The 10,741-nt window shown below is 40.4% G+C and overlaps 2 long non-coding RNA genes across 4 annotated transcripts; both read left to right on the top strand.

Annotated features, from left to right (window-relative positions):
* Positions 1-1,183: 1,183 nt before the first annotated feature.
* On the top strand, positions 1,184-3,796 carry LOC121052440. Of its 3 annotated transcripts, none has more exons than XR_005809076.1 (4): positions 1,184-1,747; positions 1,824-1,909; positions 1,986-2,075; positions 3,715-3,796. It is a non-coding gene; the product is annotated as an uncharacterized LOC121052440 (long non-coding RNA). The 3 variants fall into 3 exon arrangements; XR_005809077.1 differs by lacking the exon at positions 3,715-3,796 and having other exon boundaries at positions 1,184-1,392; positions 1,518-1,747; positions 1,986-2,193; XR_005809075.1 differs by lacking the exon at positions 3,715-3,796 and having other exon boundaries at positions 1,986-2,193.
* Positions 3,797-9,147: 5,351 nt separating this feature from the next.
* On the top strand, positions 9,148-10,080 carry LOC121052628. Its single transcript, XR_005809647.1, has 3 exons — positions 9,148-9,290; positions 9,645-9,744; positions 10,002-10,080. It is a non-coding gene; the product is annotated as an uncharacterized LOC121052628 (long non-coding RNA).
* Positions 10,081-10,741: the final 661 nt, after the last annotated feature.

Genomic DNA, 10,741 nt, shown 5'->3' with positions numbered 1-10,741 from the left:
GCCGAATTGCGGGGTTCATGCTATCTCCAAGATTGGAGCTTGTAGAGATCTCCAAATTTAGGGTTTGTTGAGAAGATACGATCGACCACATATACATCATTGTTTTGATCTAATCCAATACCTCTTAGAATCAAATTCCTAATTTCTTGGGAGCGATTACGCTCAGAAATTTCTATTGTTTTCATGGTAGCCTTTTCTCTCTGAAACTAATCGTTTTCTTGTTCCATTTCAATATGAGTAACCTGAACAAACTGGACTTTGCTCCATTAGGAACAACTATCTCTGGACATCACAAGTGGGTTCGTCCGCCAGCACCTCAAGGCCCAAGGAATTTAAAAGAAATTCATATGGTATTGATTTGCTGAGGGACAATGAAGAGGGGTGCCGAGGGAAGAAGAGGTGAAATGCCCCGGTAGCCAAAGATGGGAACCTGACTCGAGGTAGAAGATGCGGAGACAAAAGCTAAACCTGCAGATTCTTTTAGAGACAATAGAAAAAATTGTTTGAACCTAGAAGGGCAACAGTTCCCCCTTCAAACTTTCTTTTATTACGTTCACTCCACATGCACAAAAATAAATTGCAAATAGAAATAAACCATAGCAATCTTAATGATTGATTAAGGGTAGAGAGGGTAGCATCAAGAAACAAGTCATGCATCGATGTATCTGGAGAAATATGAATCCTGAATATTTGTTGGAGCCAAGCCCAAGATGACACAACCACCACTCACTCAAGAAATAAGTGGCATGGTTAGTAGTTTCAGGGTGTCTCCGGCAAAGATAACATCTTGAACAGAGGCTGGTACATTGAGCCCCCGGAAATTTTAAAGGAGCTAAAGTTTCATTGTTCCAGATTTAATTTGTAGTCTTGATAAATGTTAAGGACGTTCGGAAAATTTTTCTGAATTTTCAAGGAAGTGGAATTTCTAATTTAAAGGTTCGACAATAAAGTACGTGACATGACGAGCTCGTGGTAATTTTCTTGGAATTTTTCGGACGTCGGAACTATTTATTACGAATCTCGGAAGTTCAGGAATTAACAAATTCATTTGGAATAAAAGAAAATATGTGGAGCGATCTGAGCCGTTCATCGTAATCTTATCAATCTGGATTGTTGATTTCAAATATATAAAGGATCGAGATTGGATCAGCGACCCAAAAAGCCCCATTCCAAGTTAGAGCTCTCGACTCGTTTACACGACCTGACGAACTGCGTTGTGATCGACAGGAACCTCTCCATTAGGCGACGATAGGGCGGCGCACCGGTACCGTTCAGTTCGTCTTGGCGACGCCGACGTGCCACTTGTCACAGATCGTCCATGCAAGGAGCGAGGAGAGAAAATCGAGGCTCGAAAGTTTCTAACTTTCTGCCGATCGTTTGTTGATGCATGAGGTATGAAACATGCTCTTCTCTTCGTGCTCTACATGTTGGTGTAAATGGATTTTGAAATTGATCGAGTTTTGTTGGATTGGTGTTTCTGCTGTTGTCGGCTGATGTCGAGGCTACTGTTCCGGCAGAGTGTTCCAGAGTTCTTTGATTCAATTTTGATGATAATTCTGGTCCTAGAACGAGCAGCAAGAGGTGGGTTGCATTGAAATTCAAAATTGGTGTGGTGGAGCACAGTCGGGTAGCAGAACAAAGAGTTCGCAAGTCCGTGAAGTTTGATAGTGAAAAGTCTGGTTTTGTTCGAATTGGAACAAGACATAGACATGCAAAGGGAGAGAGATTCAGAAGCTTGCCAGAGTTGGTAATTGGGTTTGAGTATTCCTCGGTCAATTCTTAATCCCAATTGGTTGTGCACTGATCTTTTGTTGTGCTTATAGCATAGGATTTCAACTTGGAGGTTTTAAAGACGAATTGTATGATTGGACGAGGGCTGTCCAAGTTCATTTTGAGTTCCACGGTGAAGGTAAGGAATTACTCAAATTGGTTCTATTGCGTTGTGTTAATTAAGTTTGGTTCTGAAACTTGTCTTCTGGATTTAGAACGGGAGTGATGGCGAAATGTATAAAGGATGCAGAGCCTTGGTGCGTGGGCTAAGAACTCCAACAATTGCAATGGAAGAGGTATTCATGGTAAGTTGGGAGTTTGTATGTAATCCTTAACTAATTTAAGAAAAGTAGTAACGTGATTGAGGAGGAAAAATGATATTTGTTTGGGAATAAGTTGTGGACTGTGAGATTAGCATTATTAGTTGCAAAGCTGCGGTTGTGGTTTGATAGTTGGAAATTAAAAAGAAAGAAATTGTCAGAGCTCATGTTACCTTGCACATTAAGTGGCTGCAGTTTTTATTTCAATTATTGGTTACAAGTTGTTTGTGATTAGAAGCTAGAAGTAGAAATTTGGGCATACAGATTATAAATCGGTATTGAACAATTACAAGATATATTTGACCTGGGTGAAGCTTTGTGCTAGTGATGGGCTTGTGAATTCTATAATTTATCGATAACTATGTCGTTTACATACATTTAAAGGATTTGGGTTTCTTGACATCTGTGAATGTTGGAAGTGCACTGAATATATATAGAAGTGATTATAAAGCTAAGAACTTGACAATTGTCAAGTGTTTTCCAAGATAAGTGTATGAGGTTGGTTAATTGATTGATATATATATATATATATATATATACACATATCCTATCCAGTGCGGAGCTCCGGTTTGAAATTAACGTGTGAAGTTCGAGTTTTTGGTCACTTTTCGGTTGCATATCCACATCTTGATCGTTCAGTTTTTAGGTACTAGTGTATAGATCGTCTCTGCAAATTTTCAGCCAAATTGATGATCATTAAGGTATTTAACTCGCTTAAACCAATGGACGGACTGAATCTGTCAACCTGAACTGTACTAGCTTTAAGGCAGTTATCAATACCTTAACGATCATCATTTTGGCTGAACGATCTATACACTAGTACCTGAAAACTGAACGGTCGAGATGTGGATATGCGACCGAAAAGTTACCAAAAACTCAAACTTCACACATTAATTTTCAAAGCGGAGCTCCACTTTGGATAGGATCTGTATATATGTGTGTGTGTGTGTGTGTGTGTGTGTATATATATATATATATATATACAGGGCCCTTCTAGTGAGGGATCCCTATTTTTGGTCTTTTTTAGATCATATTTTCACATCTTAACCGTTCAGTTTTTAGGTCCTAATGTATAGATCACTTTTGCAAATTTTCAGCCTATTTGATGATCGTTAAGGCATCCAAAACTGCAATTTACCATTATAAACATGAACGGTTCCAGTTCGATAGATTCGGTCCGTTCGTGTAAATTGCAGTTTTGGATACCTTAAAGATCACCAATTTGGCTGAAAATTAGCAGAAGTGATCTATACATTAGGACCTAAAAACTGATCGATTAAGATGTGAAAATATGATCTAAAAGTTGGTATAATGCCTATCCCTATAAAAGACCAAAAAAAGGGATCCCTTAGTGGAAGCCCTATATATATATATGGACCAAACCAATTGTAAAGATATTTGATTTGGATGCCTTTCTGGGATGGTATCTAATCATGAATTTGATCGAATTTTAATTTGAAGATGGGTGTCCATAGTAAATTTGGACATGTCTGTGGTGCATTGGAACCTCAAAACTTTAGGAAAAATGACTATTCGAATATCTTGGTAAAGTGAAATTGGTATGATCATATTACTGTCGTCAATTTCAAATATTCAAATGACAATGAATTGTTGTTGGACTTAGGGACTCCAGTTACCCGGAACAAGAAAGATTGTGGTGTTGGCCTAGAAGAGCGAATGGAATCAAAGCTACAATATTCCAGGTAGGGGATTTTGGACTCGCCTCAGTTAGTAATTTTGATGCATATATTTTAAGGAAATTATTGATGCATGAAAAATGTATTTCAATTTTTCTATGAGTTAATATTTGATGACCTGAGAGTGAGAGGAGCGTAGCTGTAACGTCCCGAACCTGAATCCACCGGTTTACTAGTCATTTGGACGGTAAACGACAACTACTTTCACTTTTACTTTCGTTTCCGTACTTTTAGTGGCCCTAAAAGTTGACTTTTCGTTCGGATCAAAATTTGAGGAAACTTCCTTCACGAAAATTGTAGAGGACGTTAAACCGAGCGCGTGCATATGTGGTGTGTAAAAATTGGAGTTCGTATGTGAAAGTTATAAGCGAAAGATTAAAGTTACTGTTCATGGTTACTGTTCATGGTAAGAAAATTATATATATAAGGAAAATTACTGTGGTAGGTTTCCAAAACCGGAAACCCACCTTTCTCTCTCCTCTCCCCCGATTTTCCCCTCTTTCTTCTTCGGGAAATCCTTCTTCCCTTCGATTGGCCGCCGTCCGACCATCACCCGGCAGAAAGCCGGCCACCACAGGGTCGCCTCCTCCCCCTGGTGTGATGCCCCGGAAATTCGTAATTATTTTCCGAGGATTTTCCGGAATTAATTTTATAACAGTTGGATGATTTCGTGGCTTGTGGACGGAGCGGAAGTGTTTCGGACGAATTTTTATTCGAAAAGTATGGTTTTAGGGGGTTTGAAAAGGTTGACTTTTTATACGTTGGGATTCTCTGAAAACTTCCTTCACGAAAGTTGTAGAGCGCGTCGATACGAGTTCGTGGATATGTAGAACGCGAGAATCGGAGTTCGTATGAGAAAGTTATGGCCATTGGAAGGAATTTCCATTTTAGTATAAATAGAAGTTTCCCAAGTTGGAAACTTACTATTTTCATTTCTTCCATTTTCGGAAGTTTACTTTCTCTCTCTTTTCTCTCTCGGCTGCACCTTCAGAATCGAAATAATCCGACTGACCCGACCCGGACCCGGTCGATCCGACCCGACTTTTCCGGCCAACTGCGGCGGTCTCCGGCGACGAAACTTTCCAGATAGGATCGTCTCCTCCATCTGGTCGTCCCTGTGGTGTCCTCTAGCACCGATTCTCGGTGGTAGCGGCGGTAGAAGGTGGTGCAGGTTGGTGTTTTCGAACCCGGCCGGAAAACACAACTCCGGCGACTTCATGGCTTCAACGATTCCTTGGTTGAGCTCAGAATAGCTTCGCCGATCGATCCTTGGTGGTTGTTTGGATCGATTCACGTGAAACTTCGATCAACTCGGATTGGATTACTGTTCACGGCTTGTGAGGTAGTTTTCGACCCCTTATGCTTGTTTTCTGACTTCGATCCAGTTATGAGAATTCACAAGCATGCTTAGATGAAGCTTTTTGATGTTGGGAGTTTTGTGAAATAATGAGTTTTTGGCCGGCGGCGGTGCACCACCGTTTGTGGTGGCGTTCCGGCGGTGTTCCGGCCACTTAAGGAACTGGTTTTGGTATTATATATGTTCTACTCGTTGATACGAGCGTTTTGATATATATTATGCAAATTTTGGAGTTCGTATGGAATTGTTATGATTTTTGCAGTTTCATACCGATCGATTTATTCGATCCTTGAGGATTTGAGCATCCGATCGACTTGTGATTTTGACATATCGATTGTATAAGTGTTCCGGAGACATTGGATGGTCTCGGAAGTGGTTTCGCCTCATTTGGCGTCACTTTGGGAATCTTGGTTCGATTTAGGGTTTCGAACATTATTCCTTGTGTTTCATTGACTGAATGAGAGCTGTAATTCCTTAGGTACGTGACGTAGTACTCCTTGGACGGCTATTTTGTGGATTGGCTGCCTTGTCCTGAATTGAAGACGCAGCGGGAGTTTCGAGGTGAGTAATCTCACAAGGTTCATAAATGAACGAATTACCTTTATCGTTTGGTGAGTAAATCTCACGATATTTGTTATGAGTAGGATCGATATTTGTTATGAGTATGGTTGATATTTGTTATGAGCATGATTACCCTATCGTCTTGGAGTTATTAGGATAACTATGACTATAGTTGGTATTAGTGGTTCTCTGTGTGGATGGATGACTATGTGTGTGTGTCTATATATATATATATATATATATATATTATGGGATGTATATATATACATATATATTCATGTATTAGTGGCTTCGTTGTAAATCTATGTGATGATCGCTATCTATGTGATGACCAGCGAAATCTATGTGATGATCGCTATCTATGTGATGACCAGCGAAATCTATGTGATGATCGCTATCTATGTGATGACAGACAAAATCTCTGTGATGATCGCTATCTGTGTGATGATTGGCGATATCTTTGTGAATCTATGTGATGATCCTTGAAATCTATGTGATGATCAGTAGGATGATGTAAATCTAGGTGATGACCGGTGGAAATCTGTGCGATGATCAGTGTGATGACTGCTCGGTAGCGGAGCTGAATTGTTATTAAGTTAACAAAGATCGAGAGGACTGCTGTGATGGTTGGGGCTACCTACAGACGTCAGAGTGTGGGACTTCGATGACTACTTTGTCTTGAGTTGCTTGACTTAGTGTGACCTCCTGAACTAAATTATATGCAGGGGTTACTATGAATTGTTTTGCTTGTTTTGATATGTGATTGCCTTGATTTCTCCTTGATTCTATTGATTGATGGTTTGATTTACATTAAGAGCCATAGCGGTTATGAACTGTACTCTGTAGTGAGGATAGGAAGGTGATTCATTGTTCTTCACCTTTGATGTCATGTTGATGACAAAAGCTCCTAGGGGGGAAATGGGAAATGAGTGTGATGTTGGAATTCGCCGTAGTGCGTTAGGATGACGTTAAACATTTCTTGAGGAAGTCTTGTTTGACCGAAATTTGTGTAATTGGATGCTAGGATTGAGGTTATGAGCAGAAGGCTTTTGTGAAATTTGTGTAATTGGTTTTGAGTTACTCATACGAGCTTCATAAGCTTACCAGGTTTGTTGTGTGGAACCCGGTGCACTATTCAATGGAATGGTGTTGGGGTTAATCCTGCAGGTCGAGGAGATCGTGGCTGAAGCTGAGGTGACGCCTGTGCAGCTTTATGGTAGGAAGCTATCTTTGTGACTTTACCGTTGATAAGGACTTCCGTTGTATAGTTACTCTGAGCTGCATTTACGTTTTATTTTGTTGTTGACAATTTAATTCGTAAGCATTGTAATATATAACTCTATGGAGCGAGTTTATATTAACTTTGAGGGTTCAGGGCATCAATATCTGTGTAAGTTAAAGGGAAAAAGATTCCAGGTATTTTGTATTGATGACTGGACGTTCACGCATATATAATTATGGGGTTATATATATCGATTTTCATGTGTGTAAAATCAGGGGCGTGACACCTGGTCACGCTAGTGCCCTTAGTTTTCGACGATTTGGCCGGAAAAGCTCGGATCGAAGCAAGGTTTGCTCCGGTTGCAGTTTTGGGGTTTCGCCGATTTCCGGCCATTCCGGCCACCAGGTTAGCATCGAAGGTTCGGTTTTTGATGGTGATCATTTCCCCTAAGGTAGTTCAATCCAATTTGCAGTGTAGATATCGAATTGACAATTTTCCATTTTTAGGGTTCTTGAAGTTTCGAGCTTTTCTTCACCAGCTTGATTCGACCACTTCGAGGTAAAATTGGATGATGTTGTAGTTGGGAAGTTGGTTGGGCTTGTTGTGTAGATGCTAGTGCCGGAGTTTGGTGGCCATCGGAGGTGGTGGCCGCCGGCGCGTGGGGCCCACGCGCTGCCACTGTTGGTGGCGCGTGGAGGCTTATATGGCAGTGTTTTAATTTCAGTTTTTAGCCCATTAAATTGTATATTGTTGTAGAGCTTGTATGTGAAGTTTGGTGAATTTTGGAGGAGTTTGGAATTATTTGTGAATTTCTGAAGTTTGGAGTTTTGTGAAGGAATTGTGGGAAATCCGGCCGTCGGATTTCCCTCATTTTCATTGTGGGATATGTAAATTGAGGAAGTAGTGTTGTGGAAGAGATTTGGGTGGAATTTGAGAAGTAATGGAGATAGGGATTTTCGAGTTTCGTTTAGGTTCGTATTTATTTTATCGGATTGCCGTTTACGGAAACATAATTGTGTACAGGACGACGTACCGAGCTATTGCTCGATGAAGGAACTCGTTTGCGTGGTCGCCCAATAGTACTGTGAGTGGACTTTTGTTTTTTTTTTTAAATAAGTGATGCATGCATTTATTTACTAAAGTACGTTCTATTTAATTAACCTATCACTTTCCGAGCATATGAATTGATTTTGGAATTTAATTATGATTTATTTCGGTATGACTTTCGGAATTGGTTTTGGAATATATGATTATTATTTGGAAATATGATTTACGAGATTTTTCGACGACTTATTTTACCGAGATGATTTTTGGATTACACATTATATTTAGTAGTCAAGTTTGAGATATTCTGGAATATTATTGGAAATGAGATTTTTCCGAAGGAATTTGGGCTCGTACTAATTTTTGGGTTTGGTTCTGAATTTGAGAGTATTTGGCGTGTGGGGTCACGTCATTGGAATATATTATTTGTTTTCTCGTGAGATATTGGGAAAGCCTTTCGGATTTTATGGATTTTGAATGATTTCCTCACCATACTCGGGTCATTCGATTAGGTCTCCTCCTCACTTACTTTGCGTTTGTGAGTGGCAGTTGAGGTAGCTTATTCTCCTCCTCACTTACTTTGTGTTTGTGAGTGGCAGTCGAAGTGATTTATTCTCCTCCTCACGTGGGTGGCAGTCGAGGTTATTAGTTCTCCTCCTCACACAATCTATGTGTGAGTGGTAGTCGAGGGTAGGTTGAGCCTAAGGGGCTCCTTTACCCGTATGGTGACGTTCCTTCCCCATATTCTACTATTTGTTACTTGACTAGCGGGGCTAGTCCGATTCTTTTAGCCAGCGGGGACTCGTATGTTTTCACGAGACTTCGAGTTTTAATGACATACGTTTTATAAATGTTGCATGCATCGGGAATTTTTTTTAAGAAATAAATGTGGGAAAGTATGAAATATTTTTCTTTTTAATTTGTTTATTTTTGTCCACTCACGCTAATGTTTTCGTCTACTTTCCCCTGGGCCTTTCGGTTTCTAATGCCCAGTTTGCAGGCGTTATTAGTTGAGGTCGTGCGTACGTGGTTCGAGGCATAGTTGACGAATAGCTTCCGCACTTCTTTGTTTGGCTCTGATCTATTGTGGGTTACTGTTTTGGGTAGTCCACTTTAGGGGTGACTCGACCAGTTCTCGGTAGAGTTATCACTAAGGTGGGCCCCGCAGGGCCACTCCGGATTTCGGGGTGAACTCCGGGGCGGGTCCTGTCAGTAGCGACTTCCTTGGGCTTCGATCCCCTAAACCTCCGGAGGGGCTGTATGGACTGAAGAGTGTCTGACATCCTTTGAAGTGTGGCACTGCTTCTAGGTGATACGACGTAAGTGGACACTCTCGCTACACCTTGTCGGTTTAAACGATATTAATCGTGGTAAGGTTGTAGTTGGCATAGTGATCGGTCATCAGGTCTGTTTCATTCTTCTGGGCCCTAGTGTGTGTGTGTGTGTGTGTATATATATATATATATATATATATATATATATATATATATATATATATATATATATATATGAACAACGGTTTTGTGTTTTCGAACACGTTTGTTTATATGCATCGTTTTCTCACTTACTTTGCCAGCACCATTGTTTAATTATTTTTACACCTAGCTGAGGTAGAGTCTTATTGAGCTGCAGCGAGGACGAAAGCTCACCCCTACAACAATTTGTGGATGCAGGTACTGTGTATGAAGACGGGATAGCTGGACGACGCTGGGTGTGGCTTAGTTACATTATATTTCAAATTATTTCATCGACGGAGTTAGATCCGCATGACAGGTTTTCTTGTTTCCTGTACTCCCTCACAATTCGTTTATCGAGTTCATAATTGTTCATAAAGTACCCCTCTTGTAAATTTTTCGGATGGTGATCTTGAACCGGACTAATATTCAATAATTGTTTTTAAAGGACTTGTATTTGTTTTTAAAGAATTTTCCGTTGGTTTTATAGTTTTCACCTCCCTTAAACAAACGCTTCCGCGCTCAAATTTTTGTAGTGCACTTATTAAAGTATTTTAATTTCCTTGTTTTGCCTAGCGGGTTCTTAGGATTTGAGTTAAGAATCTTAGCTTGAGTTCTAGGAATCCATAGCACTGTAACGTACTCGCTTTGATGAGGTGCAAATCAGGGCGTTACAGGTATCACGACACTGAAGTTGCTCATCTATAGAAACTCTATTAAGTAAGGTTTTCCATGATACTATGCTCTTTCATGGCAGAATGGCCTGATGCCAAATCCGCTTACACCAAGGAGGTGCTGGTATGGGAGGAGACAAAACCTGGTATGCCTCCTTGGACGGCAAAGTGCCAGATGATGTCTCAGTCCAGATCAGCTGGTCTGAGGCAAGTTCAGACGATATTGGGACTGTACTAATAGCTTGGGCAACTTGGGGAAAGACCCTGCAGAAGCTAGGAGGGAGATTCCACTGACCATTCAAGATGAAGTCACCAACCTTGTCATTTAGGAGGTTCTTGACTTCTTCTTCATAATTTGTGGAGTGAATTAATTCCTCACCTGACCATTTATCTTTCCAAAACCTTATTGTAGAACCATCTCCCAGGATCTATTGCACCCTCATTAGGAGCATCGGCCATAATTTTTTTATGAACAAGCCATATTGCAGATTTCTTATAATACGAACAAGGGTGCAAACCCACTTGCAGAAAGCGATCATGGAGGAACCTTGCTGATGTAGACGACTTTGAAGCCTCCTCTGAACAACGTTTTAATAACAATGATCTATTCAATGCAAAAAGATTCTTTAAACCCAACCCTCC

This window comes from Rosa chinensis, chromosome 4 (genome assembly GCF_002994745.2).
Source record: "Rosa chinensis cultivar Old Blush chromosome 4, RchiOBHm-V2, whole genome shotgun sequence".
Classification (NCBI taxonomy): Eukaryota; Viridiplantae; Streptophyta; class Magnoliopsida; order Rosales; family Rosaceae; genus Rosa; species Rosa chinensis.
This window is presented reverse-complemented; position numbering and strand designations above follow the sequence as displayed.